This window comes from Pezoporus occidentalis, unplaced genomic scaffold (genome assembly GCF_034315485.1).
Source record: "Pezoporus occidentalis ecotype Australia unplaced genomic scaffold, CSIRO_AGI_Poc_V1 ctg89, whole genome shotgun sequence".
NCBI classification, from domain to species: domain Eukaryota; kingdom Metazoa; phylum Chordata; class Aves; order Psittaciformes; family Psittacidae; genus Pezoporus; species Pezoporus occidentalis.
The window spans coordinates 2,893,347-2,915,305 of NW_026916253.1; the positions used below are offsets into that span (position 1 = coordinate 2,893,347).

The window sequence follows — 21,959 nt, forward strand, 5'->3', positions numbered from 1 at the left end:
ATTTTCCAAATTGAGAAGAACAATGAATTCTTACTTTCAACTTTTAATAAAACCAGTTTTATTAGTTACTGCTGGTTTCTGTCCATTACCATCACCTGTTTAGTGCTTGGGTGCCATGCCAGTCAACTTGTCTTCAGCCCTGAACTGATCGCCCCTGCAGCAGCAGGCCCCTTCTTCGCAGCACACGTTTTGCAGAGAACGGGTAATTACGGACAATTCACAAGTTGGAGCTTTGTCTGCATTTTTCTGGCTTTTGTACCCCTGTAGTCTGACTAATGCCCTAGGTCGCTGTTCTTACCTGATGATAAAACCGTAAGGCTGTTTTAGGCTAAGTCAGTGTGGCTGCCTTTCCGTAGGAGCTATTGTACGAATAGCATCTGTACTTCCACAGAATCCCAGAGTGGTTTGGGTTGGAAGGGACCTTAGAACTCATCCGGTTCCAAACCGCTGCCACGGCAGGCACACCTTCCACTAAACCGGGTGGCTCCAAGCACCGTCTGACCTGTCCTTGAACACGCTGACGTCGGAGGTACAGCCCCGCACATCGCCGCGCCGCGGGGCCCGCAGGGCAGTGCAGCGGCCGCTCCTTCCCGGCTGCTCCCGGCGGTAGCTCCACGCCTGCTCACCTTGGGCCGGAGCTGGGTCCACAGCCGGGCTCTGCCGGCCTGCGAGGGCTGCCCGGCAGCGCTGCTCCGGGACACCGGGAAAGGGGCGGGCGCCGGGTCATCCTCACGTCGATGCAGTAGGGCCTTGTGGAGAACGCGACTACCGCCCGGCGCCGTGGCTTAGTTGGTTAAAGCGCCTGTCTAGTAAACAGGAGATCCTGGGTTCGAATCCCAGCGGTGCCTGTGCGGGGAGGTTACTTGCGTTTTATTCGCGGGGAGGGGAGCGGAGCCGTAGCTACATGACCATTAGGGTCAAAAAAGACCATTATACAGGTGAAAATTCGGGCGCTGTTGTGACCCCCACCCACGGCTCAGTGTCCGTGAAGCCTCAAGGAAAATGACCTTCTCAAATTTATCCTCCTTCTCGTCTCCAGATTGTCAATAGCCTCTCAGTTAGGTCACTGAATGTTTTTTTTTAACCCTGTTATTGTCTGATTGAGCATATGATGACGAGGTGTCTGATGTTGAGGTGTTTGTCACCCATCAGGACCAAGATGTACCTGTCACATTCTCTTACACGTCACATAAAGCTTGGCTTTCCCAAGTAATTGACACTGTGCTGTCCTCCACGAGATTAGTGGCACAGCCTAGGACGGGAAGGCTTTCCTTGACATCTTGAAAATTCTGCCATGTTAGGCTTGTGAATTAGGTTCAGAGAAATTATTCCAAGTTTGTGTTACTGTAAACAGCAGAAACCAGAGAATCCATCCTCAGATCTAAAACCAAAAGGCTTAAAATCCATTAATGCAAGTCCCAGCCTTAGCAGCCAGATCCTCAGGTGTTTTCTGGGGCTCACAGAGCAGAGATAGGAGTAAATGGAAACATGGACATTTGGAGGGTCAGATTTTCAAGACTCAGATCTGCAGTCATATCACAGTTGTCAGTAGCCCCAAATGCAATGTGTAAGTCTTAGAGTCCAGGATGAACATCTTGGGTTATAACATCTACATGCAGGAATCTTTCTGTGAGTAGTAGCTGTTGCAAAAATGCAATATTTGCATATTTGCATTTTTATTTTTAATGTGAGCTGAATAAGCTTCCTTCTCCTGCTCCTCACCCAAATGTTACACCATCATGTCGATAACCAGTGAAGCAAAGCAGTTGTACTCTGTAAATAATCATGTCACCAGCTGCTCTACAAAACAGCCATTGGTGCTTGTAGGCCCCTTGCCCTTATGCTACTGGTTATTTTCAATTTTGTATTTAATAATACACATCTCATCAAGTGTGATTGCTTTAGTTCCCAGCAAGAAAGAGCACGCCTGGTCAGACTGGCCTTGTGCGTTGAGGGACATACTCTTTGCTCCTCAGCTGCTCTTTGGCTCTGGACATGCTGCTCTTCACTTTGATCTCTTTTGCCATCTGCAAAATTACAATACTTACTGATCTTACAGGATTGCTGGGAGAGTTAATTAATGTTTCATGAAGCACTTTGAGCTTTTGGATAAAATCAATATGATTAAAGCCGTGGTTTTATTTTTCTTCTCCGAAGCTCAGTCTTTCTGCAGTTAGGTCATGCTGGTACCAACCCTCTTCGATAGTGCTGGCAATGTTCACAGGTGCATTTGGATGGTTTCTGGGAAGAGGGGTCTGACTTCATCTCATTGATGGGGTAGAAAATCAACTTGCAGATACAACATTGGAAGGGTTTAAATAAAAGTGTTCATTGGAAATGTAGTATGTAGGACAGTTTTAGTCATCTTGTTGAAGGTGCTTATTAGCTATTCAGATTACTGTATGCTTATCTGCAGAAATACATGTAATACTTGTTTTTACAGGCTAGTGATTTTCCATCAAGATACTTTTCATATTTTAATCTCTAAACTAGTGAAGCATTTTATATGAAGGTATGTGATTATTATATTGATGTAATATTGATACTGCCTGAGAAGAGATAAATAAGAGGTAGCTTATGATGAGCATTTAGAAAATACTTAAAAATTCTTCTAATTGTAAAAAATGCCAGTTTTTTGATCCCAAGCCTAAACCAAATGGCCACAGTCTGTAAGAAAGAAGGGCACATCCCATATTGCTTGGAGAACATTCCTATAATGACTGCCACCATCAAATGGAACTACTTAATACCTGGTAAAGACAGGGAATCTTTGCAATTTAAGTATGATAAATATAATCTTTTGTAAAAGCTATTATAGGGGTTCACATATGACCCTGGCCAATCCATATGATAGACACAAATCCCTAGAACTGGTAATTGTGCTTTGGTCCTTTTATTCACAAACCATACACTGCTCAACATTTTTAGAGCTGTAACAAATCTCTGAAATCAAGGTGGAACCAAAGAATAATTGCCACTAGAAAGTATGCTGTTTGGTTATTTAACCTGGGAAAGCAAATCCACCTGCCTTTGAAAATCTGGGATAAAGTAAATGATGTGAGTTCTTGAACAGTAACTGTTTGGGTCCTCTCTGTGCGCTTTACACAGGTAATTTAACTGTGATTTTCCATCTGGAATAGAAAAGACCACATTTCTGGGCTTTAATGAAAGCCTTAAAAATTACCTTGGAATGAATAAATAAAATACCTTTTTGTGTATGTAGTTGGAAGAGAATTTTGTGTTCTAGAAGTTTGTCATGCTTTGTCCCACTGGTGTCAAATTTAGTGAGGTGAAAAAGAGAGAAACAAGGCATCTGACTACTTGTATTTTCACAAATAAAGTATGTTTCCTTTTGTTTTCTAACAGCAGCTACAGCTCTGGAAAATGTGTTCTAACTGAATATTTACTTTTTAAATAGGAGACTAAGGTATTGAAATAACTGTGCATTATAGAGCTCTGGACTGGGGCAGGTGACTTTTAAAGCTCAGGAACTACATTTTGAGAGGTGTCAGTTCAGATTCTAGCTTTGTTCTCAGCTGCTGTTGCTGTTGCAGGTTTTCTCTTTTGGTGTCTAACATGATTTGAACACTTAGTATTTGATTTGCATGTGTGAGGTGTACACCAGTGGTGGAAAAGGATGATGTATTGGCATACTTTGACTTAACCACAGCATATACTGTATCTCTGAGGAGCTGTAGGGTAATAAATTTAAGTTATCCTGGTAAATATATTTTTAATAAGACTTTACATTAGACAGTTGCCAAAAATTCCATAATTTGTTCCTGTCAGTGATTTGTATCTGAATTAGGAGCACGAACAAAGCCCATTCTTGAAAATCAGCTGCTTAGGTTCTGTCAAGGTGCTATAAAAGAGTAAAAAGTAAAGTAATATCTAAACAGCTTAGCATTTATGTAAAAATAATGCGAAATGGTGACATTAAATTCCAGTTTTTGACATTTAAAAGAACTATTAAAGTGGCAGGAATTGCTCTAGATGTTTAACTTCTGTGCTATTGTGACTAATTTCTTAGAGGAGTTTCATAACCAGCTTGTGCTGTGAAATTGCATCCAAAATTTAACTACAGTCAAAGTGACCCTGTGCTACTCACTCAATGAAGTTTAGCAAGTTAAATATCACTTAAGAAAATGACTATACTCGAATCAGACCAAAGGTGCATCTAGTCCAGTTTCCTCTCCATAACTATGGCAAATGGCATGTCTAAGGTAGAATGTAAGTATAGGGCAGACATGCAGTGATATTTTGCTGGAATACCCTACCAGCTCATGGTCTTGAACTCTTATGTACAGACCCAATCAAATTTTATTTTTCATTTCTCCATGTCTGTGAGTAGGAAGAAGTGAAGTGACTCCTGCAGGCAGATGTGCATATTGGAGACATCTTTGTCATAGGGACAGTTGCCTAAAGAAGGAAAATATTAGAGGCAGTCAAATGTTTAGTGGCTGTTTATTGCAGCAGTGACTTTAGGCTTAGGGGAAGATACTTTCTAGTTTGCCTGTGGGCTGGCATTGCTGCCTGCAGCTTATTCACAAAGATTTGGGTGAAAGCGTTTGATGAAAATATGGAGTGAATCCACATTGCCTGTTAACCCCACTTTGTAAGACTGCCGTTTCGTGTTTCCTGACATGCTGTTCTGTGATGTGTCCTGCTTCATCAGACATGTCCAGTTACCCAGTGTCATGCCTGTATAATGTGATGTGATGTATGTGTCATGAAAGGATTTGCCAGAGTGTAGTATGTCAGCTCTGAACTTTGAGGACAGACTTGGGGATGAACTGTTTGGGATACCATAGTCTATATATTGGAAAACAAAGACATTTCCAGTTATTGCTCTGCTGTTTGTAGAAAATACTCATATGGATGGTTTAATTTGTAAGTAATTCACAGAAATGATACCCGTTACTTGCAAGCATGTCGTAAGATTTTAGTTTTCTGCTCTTACAATGTAAGCAATGACATTAAAGCATCTTATTGTGAAGAAAGTACTTGCTCCATCACCCAGCAGATCAGTCCCTTGTGTGTATTCTGCTTCTATTTACAGTCCAGATATTTCGGGAGGTAGAACTGGCCAGTGAACTCTAGAGACAGATATCCCATAGAGGTCACTTAAAAGACAGCAAACACAACAGAGGCAGCATCAAAGAGAGTAAGAGATGAGCACTGAGCAATTTAGATTCTTCCTATTAAAGATCTGTTACTCCATTCTCAAGTCAGCCCAGCGCATAAGTATACCTGAACAGGAAAGAAAAAAACAGAGTTTTGAAAGCTTGGATGTATTTCAGTTCAGAATGAAAACTAAGATTCTTCAAGGATGGAGACATGTTAGCTAGGAAATTGTAAGTTATGTGCTTTCTGCAGCAAAATGACGAATTTTCCACCCAAAAGTCCACAGCCCCAAAATATGGGGTTTTGTTGGACCAGTAGGAGAAGTGAGGTGGCTTCTTTGGTTCTTTGATTCTTTGACCACTCTGAAAAATGTTATTTCATTAGCCACACCTGGCTTATGTTCAGAAGTTTACTGTCTTGAAGGAGTTTTCACTTCTCATGTTTTAAAGTGTACGCTGCCTATCTTGTCAATTTGGATTTGTTTTATTAGATAGTGAAGCCATTACAGTTAGTTTATTTTCAGCTCAACCTTCTATTTCTGTTCCTGTAGGGTATAAATGAATTAACAAGTGTATATACATAAAAGTTAATTTTTATCTCTTTGTGTAGGAATAATACAGATTTGAAAGCAATACAGCCTGACACCACAGGAGACCCATGTTCTAAGTGTGATCCAGGTACTGTAAAGATGGACTTTGCAGTAAGAAATACATGCTGGTAAAAATTTTGCCTAAAGCTTTCTTATGTGTCTATAGCCTTACTGCTCATTTTGAGAAGTATTTTAAAAGCAATTACCTTGAGCAAAGGGAAGCATTGTTAACACCTGTGAAATAAAATCTGCAATATTAAGGCCTCCTACATGTAACATTACTTTTTCACAGAATCCCAGACTGGTTTGGGTTGGAAGAGAGCTTAAAGCTCGTCCAGTTCCTGCCACGCGCAGGGGCACCTTCCACTACAGCAGGTTGCTCCAAGTTCCGTCCAACCTGGCCTTGAACACTGCCAGGGATGGGGCAGCCACAGCCTCTGTGGTCGACCTGTTCCAGTGCCCCACCACCCTCACAGGGAAAAAAAAATTCCTAATACCTATTTTTTGCCAAAGAGTCTTTGAATTCTCAAATGAGTTGAAATTTAGTATATTTTGCAGGTATGTATTAATGGCTGTGTTTTTTTCTCAGTCTCTGTACATCTGTCTCATTATGATTAAGGTTGCAAGGTGCAGATGTGGCAGACAGCCCTATGGAACATGCAGTACAATCCCTGCAGGCAAGTGCTTTGCTCTGGGTTCATCTGCCTGAGCCTTGTTCTAGCGCATTGCCTTTCTAATCCTGCAGATGTAAGATTGCACAGGCACATGCCTACTAGTAATGTGGTTGTGGGAATTCCTGTTTCAGGCATTGAAGAGGCTAGCGTGCAAGTTATAATGTGTTCAGCAATAACAAAAAAGCCAGCAACTTATGCTTGGTTTAAGTAATTTGAAAGGTAACACCTGAGGTACATGAAACATAGAATCATAGAATGGTTTGGGTTGGAAGGGACCTTAAAGCTCATCCAGTTCCAGCCTCCTGCCATAGACCAGGTTTCTCAAAGCTCCATCCAGGGAGGCATCTGTCTGTCCTTGCAACAGGTCTTTTCTTCCCTTCAAAAAAACAATAGTTAGGTTATGACTGAGGTTTAAATATGCAAGGATATTTTTAATATTAGGTGGTGAGGTAATCAAGAATTGAGCTCACTGACGTCAATGGCAGAACTCTCACTGACTGTGCTGTAGTCAGGTTTTCATTCAATAAAAAGGTAATAAAGAATGATTCATATGAAGGGAGGAAAAGATGAATCAACCCAAACTGTGTGGGTAGAGGTTTTCCTGTGTTACTAACTCTGCAGTGCTATAAAAACAACAAGGTCCGTCCTTATCTGCTGTAGTATTTATGATTATTCTTCACTAACACATGACTAAACACAATTAGCCCTCATGTTATTCCTGCTAAAGTGTGTGTCAAGCTATCATTATCATCAGTGGCAAACTGGAGGGCTGAGTTTTTCTGGAAATGTCTTGATAATATTTTAACACAAGAAGTATTTTGAAATTGTCTAAATTACGTTTTTTTATGACAAAAAGGTTGATTACATATTGTTTCTATAGATTGTTTTAAAACATGTTCTTTTTAGTATGTATACTATATTAATTAAAAATCTTTCTCCCTTTTTCTCCAATTATAGCAAAATGTAATGATTGAAACTATCATCAAAGCAAATAATGTTCATTTCTGCCTGTAATTTCATTTGACTTCTCTCACTGAATGAATATACTAGAATATCATAGCCCAGAAATAATTTATTGCAGTGTCCCTAATAATTATGGATTTGGGTTAATATTTGAAAAAGTGCCTGATATATACTATTCAGTTAACTTTGTGTGTTTGTTTGAATTATTTGTATTATTATGAATTATATGTAGTGCTTCTCTGTTAGAATAAATACTTACTGTCAGTAACAGAAATTGTCAAATAACATGCTAAGTCAGTTCTGTTTAGCTACTATTTTCAGGACCAGACTTTCTTTTTTTTTCTTTTTAATTAACATTTTAATTTGCATGTCATTTTCAGGCAAATCAGAGTCACTCAGGATTTTTCTCTGCTATGGGTTATGATCTTTTATTCAGTACTTCTTGTGCTCATTTAGTTTTTTTTTTATATAATAAACATGCATTGATACACTATCTTAATTGATCAGGGTACCAATATCCTATTGTTTCTCTACCTCTAAAGCAGCTGAAATCCTAGTACTGCAACGGTGCAGACTGTTCAAGTACAGTTATCACATGACATCCTTTTCTTCTGCCTCAGAAAATGTATCCAAGGTATTTCTAGCAAATTCCTAAAACAAAACTAGAATATGTAATGTTTGCATATTGAATGAATAAAAAAGCTCAAGATTTTTACTTCTTGACTCCAACCTGCTGCAAAAATAATCAGGTCTCTCTGTTCTGCAGTTCTTTACTACCCAGAAAAATAAACCATTTGAGGAATAACTAGCTTGGGGCACTTGGTCAAAATGAGTGTAATGTCTTGGTTGCTATGGCCAAAATCTGCCCCTGTTCTAAAATTTCATGTGCTCCTCTGATATTATTTCCCACTAGGTCAATTGCCATTTCTTGTGGTGGTCTCTCTGGCTGTAGTCTGTGGAAATTGAACCTGGAAGATTAGGGAAGAATTAATGAATTAGTAGTTGCAAATGCTAGTCTGAAATTATTTAGCAAGATTTAGCATATTTCTTAAAAAGGTGTCAGTACGACCCATAACACTGTAGTTTAGATCCAGTGGTTCAAATCTGGTGTTACATGGCTAGAAAAAAAGAGAAGGATTAAGTTACTTCTTTTGATACCATCTTGTTGAATCTCTGGCTTAATAATTTCCAAATGATTTCACATAAATTGATTATGCAGCTACTGCTGGTTTCCACATTTCAGCAACTCTGAATGCAGAGCCCTCTGGAGAGCATAAAAATAGATTTGGGTCTTTAGGCCTGCCTGACAGTGATCATAGCAAATTTGGCTGCAGAGCTCTTGGTTGGTACTGTACAACCTGAAATTGATCCAGACCTGTGCTCTGTGTCTGTTCTTCCCTGTGAAGAACTTCAGGAAGAATATTCAGTAATGACCAGTGGAGTGAAAACTGCCAGTAAGGAAGTGAACATTCTTTGTACAGTAAATACAAATATTTCTGATACAAAGAGATATTTTGGTAATATTAAAATTGTGAATGCTTGAGCATCAAGATTTATATTTTTTTTGCATTAACTTCTTGATCCCTGAAGTCTGGATGTTACAGAGCTTTGAAGAAATTCTAACAAGCTCTTCTGTGCTGGAATGCATCAAGTAAATTGCCTGCAAATATGGCTAGACCTGTGCTGAGCTAAATGTGAGCACTGCAGTGAGTAACTGTAATTGTTTCCAACGAGGATTACTGTACTTTCGGTAAACCTATGGACACAGGATGAAATATTTAAAATTGCTTAGCACATAAGTATTTGCTAGTGTGCCTTGCTTTTGAGAAATGGGAAACCTTTGTGATTCATACCTCTATGTCATTGCAATCAGTGGGCACTGCTTTGCCATTAAGGCCGACGAATGTAGGATGAAGAACAAATTAACTAATCAGAATACAAAAGTTCCTTGCAAGAGAGGAGACCAGAATAATTGAATCTGTGATTGCTACAACCTGTGGCTGTGGAAATGGATTAATGCCATGTTGGCTAATGAAGCAGTGGTATTAAATATTATCTCTTTGGATCACTATTTTTTTTCAAGCTAGTACACCACCATTTTTATGGACATAAATTGTGTAGTTTATGGACATATTTTTTGTGTAGTTAGATCAGAAGAGCATTGTGTAACTAAGATTAAAAAATAATTATTGTGATTGCTGTCACTAAAGTAAGTTGAAAAGCTGCTGTAGCAGAATACTGTTTTAAAATGCACAGGTTTTCAAAGTTGCATGAAAATTACACATGAGCTGCCATATTTTTAGAACTCAACAGCATGAATGCATAAAACTATTTTTGTTCATTTGTTCTGAGATGGTCTGTGAATAATGATCAGTTTATAAAAGCTAGTTGTAGTGAACTCCCAAAGCAACTGGTTGGTTGAGTTGGTAACTGAAAAATCAACACAACCTGTCTATAAATGATTCTCACAAAGTGAATACAAACCTAAGTATAACTAAATACCTACTATATCATTCAAATAGGCTTCAAAACTGGTTTAATCTTCACAGCACCTCCCCAGACATGGATAAACCAAATAATATGCTGCCATGGGAAAAAGTGCCATAACGAAGGATATTTGCACACTGATAGCTGTAAATGCATATGCCAATGTGGGAATTTCTGAGGTATGTATATTGTATTAACTTGAACTCCTCTCAAATCTATACAAGATCAGGATACTTTTCTGTTAGCTACGTTTAATTTAGAATTTGTGACCCTGCTGGTTCCTAGACTGACTGCTTTCTAACAGAATTCATAAATGTGTAATATATAAACAGAGAGAAACTCATGTATAAATTGGTTTTATTGTTGCCTGTTGCTATAGTTTCCCCCCACCCTCCCAGCTCCTTTGGAACATCTGTTTACTTTTGAGATTTCACAGACAAAGAACTCTGTACAAAAATTATTTATTTAGGTTTTCCTAATAATAGGAATTAAAGGATTTCTTATAATTCTGATTTTAAGTAGGTACCATTTTGTATCATTTCTGTTCATCTGCCTACTGCTCAGATACTGATGGATATTCTCTCAAGTTATTCTGTTGCATTTGTTTCCATTTTATTTCCTCCTTTCTGTTAAAATAATACTTTTCATTAATTTAGTTGGCTTCTCTGTCTGGCACCTTCATCTCCCACTCTATTAAGGGAATAACTGGAATGTTTTGACAGCCATGTAGCTATCAGGGAAAAGATGACATCTCAGGGCAATAGTGCATGCAGCCATGCTCCCTTGCCCTCAAGGATAAATAAACAGCTGTCAGCTCAAGGGAGTACCATTGATCCCGTGTGAGAGTTTGATGCATATGGAAATGATCTCAGATGACTCTACCTTCAGAAAAAGGGAAATGCAAGGGCAGGAATTTTCTCACATTTTCCTTGACATTTTTCTTATTTTTATTTTATTTTATTTTTTCTCTCCAGGCACACTTACAGACAGTGTGCGTCTGAATCCACAGGGCTGCTGTCTTGTTCATTCCACTACTTTCTTACTATGTGGTTCTTACACGATTGTTGCTGTGATTTTTTTCTCTTCACATTCTTCAGCCCATTTCCTACAGGCTCTCCTTTTATTTCCATGCTTTTGGTTGAGCATAAAACTGGCATCCAAGGCATTGCTGCACAGGCTGAGCCACAGTTAAGGGGTATATTGGGTTACAGGGTTTTCTCTATACAAAAGAAAATCTGACTTTTCGTGGTTTTAAGCTCCACTGAAGGTTGTAGCAGCTTTGATTCTTCTGTAAATCTTTGACAATAGTTTTGCTCCATGGTTTATGTTTATCTTCTTTTTTTGTTTTCTTCTCTTTCAGCAATGTGGTCTGAATTAGCATGCTTGTTTATCAAAATGTTACTATTTTTATATAAATGTTTTGCATTAATCAGATAAGAGTTCATTTGCACACTTTAGACAGCTCTCACTGTTTTTTTACACTGTTCAGTACTAAAACATAGACCAAGCAGCAACAAACAGGGATGAAGTCATTGTACCTTCAGCACAGGTACAATTTCCTTCCTGTACCTAGTACTGCCCACCATCCCTGATGACATGCTACCAGGCTTTGTTTGGGACACTGTTTACACAATAAATACCCATTCTTGCTGTTGCTGCTAATAGTTGGTAAAATCTATCCTAGGCACATCTTCTGTGAGGTGCCAAAGAGACAGTGTTTGTTTACTCAGTATGACACAGCAAATAAAGAAGAGCTTTCTGTAGCATGGAAACATACCTCAAGCCTTAGTAGCACTGGACTCAACATGTCCTGTATCCCTTTCATGGTGCATATTGGCACACAGTCTGCACAATGATCTGACATTCACATGAGAGCACATGTTAGTATTTCTGTTTCCTGGTGCTTTAAACCTGTGTTGACTTTTAGTGAAGGTAGCTGAATAGATTATTGTCCTGATGAACCAGTACACTGTCATCCTCATGTCCTTGTTAATACAATATGAAGAGTCTAAAATAGGGAGACTTTTGTAGGTGAGCTCCTGTGTTCCTTTATATCCTTTCTTATTCTTCCTGTGGAACAGCTTCACTGATGCATAGCTGCAAATTTTTTCTGTTTTCTGTCTATGCATGTTAAGAAGGGCTTTGCAATCATTTGGGAAATAAGATGTAATTTGCTCTTTTATGAAACCAGAAATCACTGTGCTATGAATATGTATTGAGAACTTAGAGGAAAAAAAAACCAAAGAGTTGTTAGTACTAATGATTTTAGCTGATTGCGAGGATACTCTCATACCACAAAATCATTAGGATTTCTAAAGCTGTGTGGGGTATTGTGGTTAAGAAGTGCAATGCTTCGTGCAGAATGGGCTTAACAGAAATTTATACTTGAACACATGCCCCTGGAACTTCAAAAATATAACTATAGTTATATTTTAGTAGACAAGTGTCTACTAGTGTCACTAGTGTTAGTGACAATCCCTGGGGCAGGTAGAACACAAGTTACATTCTCTAGGGCCAAATAATGCCTCTAAGGAAATGTCTGGGTCAAATTTTGATGAAAAAGAGTAGGCATAGCAGCTAGGTTTTAGGTATTGGTAACAAAATGAGTAGTAGGGAAAAAAAAATAGTTGAAAATCATTTAGTTGTCAATGAAACATGAGAAGCCTGGTTATCCTTACATTTTGTTGTGCTTTTCCTGCTGAACTGGTAATGGGACACAAGTGAAATGGCAGTCTCTAATAATTATTCTGGATAGTATAGACTATAAATAGTGGGTTTACACTGGAATTGCTGTAGTGCTCTGAGTCCGGTTCAGAATGGTACTGTGGGCATTGCAGTGGTTTTACCCAGGTGCTTGTAGGTGAAACGGCAGTGCACCAGCTCCGAGTTACCTGCTCAAATGTCAACTTGCTGGATGCCATGGTCTGGCTAATTTATATCAGTCTTAACTCTTTGTACAAGTCTTCCAGTCATAAGAATGGGTGCAAGACAGCTCTGAAAATTATTAGTGTTCCCAGCCAACGGGTAATGTTACACCAGGGAGCACTTTTGAGGCTGGCAGTGGGAACATGACAGGGTAGCGTGATAGGGAAGCAGCTCTGCAGCCTCTCCATCTGCGCTGCAGTTGTTTCCAGCTCTTCTCCACACAGTACAGAAGCCAGGCACTGAACTTGTTTGGAGGTCTCTGTTCAGCACCAATTATATGTTTTGGTTTTCCATGCACGCTCAATTTTAGATTGATTTGATGCCTGATTGTGTGCAACACCTTATTTAATTTCTGTTATTTTTGGGGTGTGTTTTGGCTTGTTGTTTGCTTTTTTTTTAAAATATAAACAAAACCTACAGAATTGGAGGCTGGAAGCAACCTCATGTGGCTATTTTCATCTGCTGTGATAACAATATGCATACTGCGCAAACAAAATATTTGTTCTCTTCCTAGGAGATAGTTTTTACGCACATTCATTGCGTTCATCCTGTAACAAGGCTCTTTTATATTTCTAATGCCAATCTGTTTGATCTCCTACTTAAATTCTAAAATAAGTATGTAGTAATTTATGCAGCTAGTGTATGTTTGACTAAGAATTTTGACTCACGATTGTTTCGTTTTCTTCCATAGAAAAGAAGTAATATAGACAACTTCAGGCCTTGCTGAGTCCATTATTTCCCTTAATATCTGTATGTGAAGGGAATCTGAAAACACATTTGTATGCCTGAAACATGATTCAGCCTTATTTTGGCATTGTTCTATCATTTACAAGCAGAAGAAATTCACTTCTGAGTTACTTTAGCCCTCATTTACTGAAGATTGTGTATGTTGAGGAGAACAGTAAATCTTTTAATGACTCCAGCTACCTGAGTAAGTCCCTAACATAACCAAAGCATGAAACGATTTATCATAAACTAAATTAAATCATCTAAACTCAGCTCATCAGGAACAGGCAGAAGAGAGAAATCAATTTAGCATGTTAGTAGATCAGGGAACTTGCTATTGTCTTGCAGTGCTTTTCTAGTATGTAGATACTAAAACCCAACATCACCACAGTTTAAATCAATCCAAATATAGTTATTAAATGATAAAGTCACTGGGGAGGTATGTGTGGTGTTGAAATAGCCTTTTACTGTAGAGTCACAAGTGGAATAAATTTGTAGGAACTTGTTGTATCTGTGTAAGCTGCAGAACCTGTGTGCAGCATGGGTACACAGAGGTTCTGGGAAGGTGCTCAAAGGATCCCAGGACACGGAGCTGGGGAGTGTGCTGCAGGCAGCAATAGGTATTGGCAGGGGATAGGTGAGAGCCTTGTGAAACAACCAACATAATTATTGGCCTAATACAGAGTCATAAGGTTACACTTTTAAAACTGAGTCAGGCTGAAAATATTTAAAGGCAAAAAGGAGAAATAAAGAGGTGCTGGTGCTGGCCTGGCTGTGTCCCTTTCAGGTGATCAGATGACTTGCAGTCCAGTGGAGCTTACTGATAAAGTACACCTTCAAATTTTGATAAGGAACCTTGTTAAACTTCCTCAAATAATTTCTGTAAGGATTAGAAATGAAGTCTAATGATCTTCTCTTAATTATGCTGCATGTTTCAAAACTCTGATCTCAATAATACTGTTACATAAAAACCTGATCCATTAATTTACTTAATGCAGCAGGTTATGTAAACCTTCAGTTTTCTTAAGAGAGCTAAGTTACAAGTTAAAAAAAGAAAAATTAAGATGCAATTAATGCTGCCTTGATAGTAGGTACAAAGACAACTGAACCCTTTCAAAACAGAATGTTTTTATTTTATTTTTCAAGCAATTACCCTAATGTAATTGCTACTCAGTCTGGTCTGCTTGATACAAAATCAAAATTTCATTGAAAATTCAGAGTGTCGCAGAGGAGTATCATCACAGCTTTGCGCTGTCTTTGGAAAAATGCCTGTTATTGGTGATCTTGTTATAGTATTCTTCTATCAAGCAATTTGGATTTGCTTTCCTGTAATACAAAGTTGCTTATATTTATTCCCATCACATTTCATAAAAGGAATGTGAATTACAATGGCTTTTTTTTTTTTCAGCCGTTTGTAGAATACACGAATAACAAATTCCTAAAGAAGAGTACAGAAAATAGTTCACTGTGAAGTTTAGTGGTCTGTAACGGATCAAGACAGGAATAACGTTAAAGTCAGTGTAGCAGTGTACCCTCGAGAATTTCATTCCCTTTCAGGGAGAGTGTAGTTGTCACTAACTGTAAACTTTATTAAATCCAGCCAGATAGTGTTGTGTGGTGGTGCAATATGAGCCCTTGTAAAAGTAAAACTAGTGGTAAACTACATACGGTTGGGACAAATAATGTCTCATACCACACTTCATGTTTTCTAACCAGCTTTAATACCAGGTTTCAAAAGAGAACAGTGGTTAAAATATATGGGATCACAGGCTTGCTTATCTGTACATGCTACCTTTGCACTGAAACCCATTTAAGTTGAAAAAGAGAGAAATGTGTAGAAAGAACTTGTGGAACAGGCAAAATGATAGTCTTAAAGAAATCTCAACCAAATTAATCTGAAGAAAGAGATGCTTATAAAAGAAGTATAAGCTTTTATGAGTTAGAAAAACTAGACACAGAGGAAACTGATGTGGGAAATGTAATAAAATTGTATGTAGTCAGAGATTACTCACAGGGACAGGATAATGTTGCAAGTTATTTTAACATTTTTAGTACGCATATTGATGAAATCCATGCTCTTTGTAAACACTGCTGTTTCATTTTGTCTTCATCTTCTTACTGCATATTAAAAATCTTTTTAATATGTAGTCTTTTGATTACACGCAGTAAAACTTTATCAGAGCTTTATTTTGATGGCGTTACATGACTTTTTTTGTGATCCAATTCTGTCCAAAGTATTAAAATGAAAGAATATGCCCATAGTTCCAGCATATACAATGTATAATTTCTACTAATGAAATTTCCTAGAGCTCTCTCCATATCACATATTATGAAATAGGATATGAAGGCTTCAAACTTGGCTTGTGACAGTGGCTTAGCTTGGTGCAGCTCTTCAGTTAAGACGTTAAAATGGTCTGCACATTACCCTGAAGTACAGCACCTTGCAGGGGTTCTGCTGGTGATGTTTTCAGGGTGTGTGCTGCACTATGATCGTGATTTACCCTATGCCAGTAGATACAGCACATATATATGTGATTTCACACATAGTTTGCTGATTTGTACATCAATTTGTACATCTACGCTCTTCAGAAAAGACGGGCCCAGCAGACGGGGAGGGGTAGTTGCTATGTACATTAGGGATAGGCTGGAGGGCATGGAACTCTGTCTGGGTACATGTGAGCAGTCCACAGAGTTTGTGGGTCAGCGTTAAAGGGAAAACAGCAATGGGGGACATTACTGTGGGGATCTGTTACAGACCGCCTGATCAAGGAGAACTTGTGGATGAAGCACTCTATAGACAGATAGGAACAGCCTCATGCTGGCAGTCCCTTGTCCTCATGGGGGACTTCAATCACCGTGATATCTGTTGGAGTGACGGTACGGCCCGGCACAAGCAATCCAGGAGGTTCCTCGATTGTGTGGAAGACAAGTTCCTTCTGCAAGTAATAGAGGAGCCGACAAGGAGAGGTGCCATGCTTGACCTCGTGCTCACCAACAGGGAAGGGCTGGTTGGAAATGCGACGCTCCAGGGCAGCCTTGGATGCAGCGATCACGAGATGGTCAAGTTCGAGATCCTCAGACGGTGAGAAGAGCGTGCAGCAAGCTCACTGCCCTGGACTTCAAGGGAGCAGACTTTGGCCTCTTCGGGAACCTGCTTCAGAAGGTTCCATGGGATACAGCCTAGAGGGCAGAGGGGCCCAAGACTGTTGGTTGATATTCAAGTATCACCTGCTGCAAGCTCAGGAGTGTTGCATCCAACTAGAAGGAAGTGCAGCAAGAGGGCCTGGTGATCTCCTTGGATGGAAAAGGAGCTCCTGAGGAAACTTAGAGTGAAAAAAGAGGCTTATAAAAGGTGGAAGCAAGGACAGGCGGCCTGGGAAGAATACAGGGATGTTGTTCAGGAAGCTAGGGACCAGGTTAGGAAATCTAAGGCCCAGTTAGAATTAAACTTGGCTAGGGATGGGAAAGATAACAAGAAGGGATTCTGTAGCTACATTGCAAATAAAATACTAGGGACAACATGGGCCCTCTCTGGAAGCTATCAGGAGAACTGGCTACACAGGATTTGGAGAAGGCTGAGATTCTGAATGACTTCTTTGCCTCGGTCTTCACTGGCAAATGCTCTGACCAAACCACCCAAGTCTTGGAAGGCAGAGGCAGGGACTGTGAGAATGAAGACCTTGGGCCCGCTGTAGGAGAGGATCTTGTTCGAGACCATCTTAAAAACCTGAATGTGCACAAGTCCGTGGGACCTCATGAAATCCATCCGCGGGTCCTGAAGGAGCTGGTGAATGAAGTTGCGAAGCCACTGTCCACCATATTTGAGAAATCATGGCAGTCAGGTGAAGTTCCCGACGACTGGAAAAAGGGAAATACAACCCCCATTTTCAAGAAGGGGAAATTGGATGACCCGGGGAATTACAGACCAGTCAGTCTCACCTCTGTGCCTGGCAAAATCTTGGAGCAGATTCTCCTGGAAGGCATGCTAAGGCACATGAAAAACAACAAGGTGCTTGGTGACAGCCAGCGTGGCTTCACTAAGGGGAAATCCTGCCTGACCAATTTGGTGGCCTTCTATGATGGGGCTACAGAACTGATGGACAGGGGTAGATCAATTGACGTCATCTACCTGGACTTGTGCAAAGCGTTCGACACTGTCCCACATGACATCCTTGTCTCTAAATTGGAGAGACATCAATTTGATGGATGGACCACTCAGTGGATAAAGAACTGGCTGGATGGCCGCACACAAAGAGTTGTGGTCAATGGCTCGATGTCCGGCTGGAGACCAGTATTGAGTGGTGTCCCTCAGGGATCGGTGTTGGGACCGGTCTTGTTCAACATCTTTGTCGCTGACATGGACAGTGGGATTGAGTGCATCCTCAGCAAGTTTGCCGATGACACCGAGCTGTGTGGTTCGGTTGATACGCTGGAGGGGAGGAATGCCATCCAGAGGGACCTTGACACCCTTGTGAGGTGGGCTCATGACAGCCTCATGAAGTTTAACCATGCCAAGTGCAAGGTCCTACACCTCGGTGGGAGCAATCCCAGGCACAGCTACAGGTTGGGCAAAGAAGAGATTCAGAGCAGCCCTGGGGAGAAGGACTTGGGGGTGTTGGTTAATGAGAAACTCAACATGAGCCGGCTTCACTGTGTGCTCACAGCCCAGAAAGCCAACCGTATCCTGGGCTGCATCAAAAGGAGCGTGACCAGCAGTTTGAAGGAGGTGATCCTGTCCCTCTACTCTGCTCTCATGTGATCCCACCTGGAGTATTGTGCAGTTCTGGTGTCCTCAACATAAAAAGGACATGGAACTGTTGGAACAAGTCCAGAGGAGGCCACGAGGATGATCAGGGGACTGGAGCACCTCCCGTATGAAGACAGGCTGAGGAAGTTGGGGCTGCTCAGCCTGGAGAAGAGAAGGCTGCGTGGAGACCTCATAGCAGCCTTCCAGTATCTGAAGGGGGCCTGTAAGGATGCTGGGGAGGGACTCTTCATTAGGGACTGTAGTGGTAGGACAAAGGGTAATGGGTTAAAACTTAAACAGGGGAAGTTTAGATTGGCTACAAGGAAGAAATTCTTTACTGTGAGGGTGGTGAGGCACTGGAATGGGTTGCCCGAGGAAGTTGTGAATGCTCCATCCCTGGCGGTGTTCAAGGCCAGGTTGGACAGAACCTTGGGTGACCTGGTTTAGTGTGAGGTGTCCCTGCCCATGGCAGGGGGTTTGGAACTTGATGATCTTAAGGTCCTTTCCAACCCTAACTATTCTATGATTCTGTGATTCTATGATTCTGTGATTCTATTTCTGTGAACACCTAAGTGTGTGACTGAAAATCAGGACTCAGAATTTTAAGTTAGCCTTACGTGGACACCGAAGTATAAGAAAAATTCTAAATTTGAGAGGGTTTTATCTTAACAAGTTAGTGGCATGGATAGAACCTGCTAAAACAGAATGTGTGTCTGTTGCTTTGCTTTCAGTCCTATCTGGTCTGTTTCAGTGAGATTTAATGGGAATGAGAGATACACTTTTCTCATAATTATAAAAAGGATTAATGTGGAATGTAGAGGTGACTAGATACATTATGACAATAATAGATCACTGAAGAAAAACTCTTCCATGACACATACCATTATTGCTGTTACAGACCTGTAATTTGACGATTACTGCACAAAACCCCAGATTAAATGATTTTATAATCATGAGCCCATTAAAGGTTTCAGAATTGTCTGGTTAGATTAGGAAGAATTTGGTTGTGGATAAACGTGTGTGATTTATTGTGCTACTTAAAAAGGGCACAAACACATGTACTTGTGAAGCGGGCTGCATCTGTACAACAGCTGGGTCTCCTTCATGCTGTGTGTGTGGCCTTCGCACTGACGTGTGAACTTCGTATTGATCCCCTTATGATTTTTGCGTCTTTAGCATAGTAGAAGTATTTATTTTAACATGCAGTTCTCTCATCCCAAGTAGACAGGACGTGATACTATTGATCCTCAGGCCAGTCATCCATTAGGCATCCATTAAGATCCAGAGTGATAGACAAATGTGAACTACAATTATTATAATTCTATCAAAGGGCTGCTAAGATAAGGCAGGAGTCTAGCTCAGCGAGGAGAAGGATCACGTGAACCCCCGAGATACTACTGTAGCCACACTTTTGTTGAAATAAAAAGGCCTGAAGCAGTATCTCAGTGTGCTGAGAGATGTCCTCTGGTGAACTGCGGTGTTTCCAGACAGTAAATAAAGCCCCTAGCCCTCTGTTTCACCACTCTGCCAGAGTTTTTCACTATCAACAAAAGGAACCAGAGTCTGTGCTTTGATTTTAATGTGTTTTCTACATCCAACATGATCTGTTTCCCGTAGATGCTCCAGAAAGCATCTGTCATCATCACTACCTTAAGATAGTTTCAGCCTGGCCTGGTATTCTCTGTCTTTTCTTTCTTATTCTGGTGTTTCCTTTCCCATGTTATAATTTGGTCTTTTTACTCTATTTCCCTGGCCAAATCTCTGAAACTCTCTGCTGAGTGGATTAATCTTAACAAGATGTGATGCCATGAGCATGACCATGAGCACATACCTCTGTGGTATGGTTGTACTGTAGACACGTTTGAAGGTATTTGCTTAACTGAGCTGTGCGTTTAAAATTACACTCATGAGATTATGGGCAGATGAGGATCATAGTTCTTGTTAGTATTTTTAAACTGCATGGCATCCCAGGCAAATTAAATGTGCTTTTCTGTTGTATTTTAACCATACAAATAGATCTTTAGGATTGTGCTGTTTTCCTCGATGGAGCATGTGTAATTACCAAATATCTGAACTGTCTGTCTGAATGTGTACATGGGTCTCTGTCAAATGGGCCCTTGGTATGATGTGCTCAGCTGGGTGAGTCACCTGTCATGGGCTTGGGGACCTCAGCTCTACCCCAGCTACTCACTTCCCTTCTGGCACCCACTTTTGTCAATACACCATCTTATTAGCACTCTTGCACATGCTTATTAACCTGTTTTGGAACCTGATTTAACCTGACTCTTAGATGACAATCAGAAGTTTGAAACAGCGCAAAGCTTTCAATTCAGCATAGCAACTGTAAGTTGTTGCATCTCTTCAGTGAGAGTCACTCACAGAGTTTGTGCTGCTAAAGGGGTGATGTTCAGTGTTAGCAAATGCCCCAGCTTTACCTCAGCATCCCAGTTCCTCTTACTGCTGTCTCTTGCTTTTCTTACTCTTCCCCAGGAAGGCTGTCCTTTCCGTATGATTGCTCTGCCAGTTCTAGTCAGAGTGAGGAGCTGAACCTGGGCCCACTGATGACAGAGTAACAGAGTTGCTGGTTTTATAACTGAATTGAACCCACCGCAACTTTCCCTGCAGGGCATGTAAGTAACCTTGGGGGCACGCTTCCCTTGAGGCTGGATGGAAACCCCTTAAATACGCATTTTACTTCATTGCATCTCTTTCATGGGAAACCTGGTTCAGTAATGTTTGTCATTGATTGTTTCGTGACATTGATTTTACCAATCACAAGTTAATTTAGTGATTGGAGTGTTTCTGTTATAAATACCCACAGACTGCACATCTGGAGTATTTTGTGACTGCCAAAGAATGCAAAGATTTAATTTTTTTTGAAGCACAGAGAGAAATTTTTCTGTGTTTATAGTGAAATATAGCAGGACCACATCGTTGCACTGGGGGATTAAACTGTGCCCTGCAGCACAACTCTCATTTGCGTACTTGAGGAACTGGTGCTGTTGCTGGGTTTGCTGCTGCTGTCAGCGTCTGTAGCTGCATGAAACCACTGCTCAGCAACTGCAGCACTTTGCGCCCTGGAAGAGAGCAGCTGTGCCACTATGAGAGAAGGTGGGACCAATTTCCTGGGGATGGGAACACCTGCAAGTGGGAAAACAGTGAAAAGTTCAGGAAATCCATGAGGTAGAGCTGGTTCATTCCAGCAGTTAGTGGCCTGAACAAGAGTTATCTTTCATCTTTCATTGTCCTGCTGGTTAACTTTGTCATCTTGGTGCTTGTGATCACAAGACTGTCAAGTTTTCAGTGGAACAGGATGGATTTATGTAATTTATATCGACCCAAACCGTGTCGACTTGTTGAGATCTGTAACCCTGTTTGCACGACCGCATTACCTGTTTCACACAGACAGGGCCTGGCAGGGTGCAGGTCCCATCCCTTCGGACGAGCTCCGAAGGGAGCGGAGTGCTGCGGGCAGAACCCCGTTTGCGGAGTGTCTCTCACCCGAACACGCTGCCCGTGGCAGCAGATTTGACCCCTGCAACGCGCTCGCTTCCGCCAGCTGCCTCCCCGGCTGAGCCGAGGCTGCTCCCCGGCAGGGGGGGCCTGCGGGCCGCCGCGGGGCTGGGCGCGGCCTCCCGCCATGGGGCCGCGGGCTCCTCGCAGCTCGCCCGGCGGAGGTGCAGCCCCGTGGAGCGTGGCGAGGGCCGGGCAGCAGCGGGAGCGG

General features: G+C 41.0%; 1 non-coding gene across 1 annotated transcript; it reads left to right on the forward strand.

Annotated features, from left to right (window-relative positions):
* The first annotated feature begins 774 nt into the window (after window positions 1–774).
* TRNAT-AGU (transfer RNA threonine (anticodon AGU)) lies at window positions 775–848 on the forward strand. The gene has a single exon. It is a non-coding gene; the product is annotated as a tRNA-Thr (tRNA).
* The last annotated feature ends 21,111 nt before the right edge of the window (window positions 849–21,959 follow it).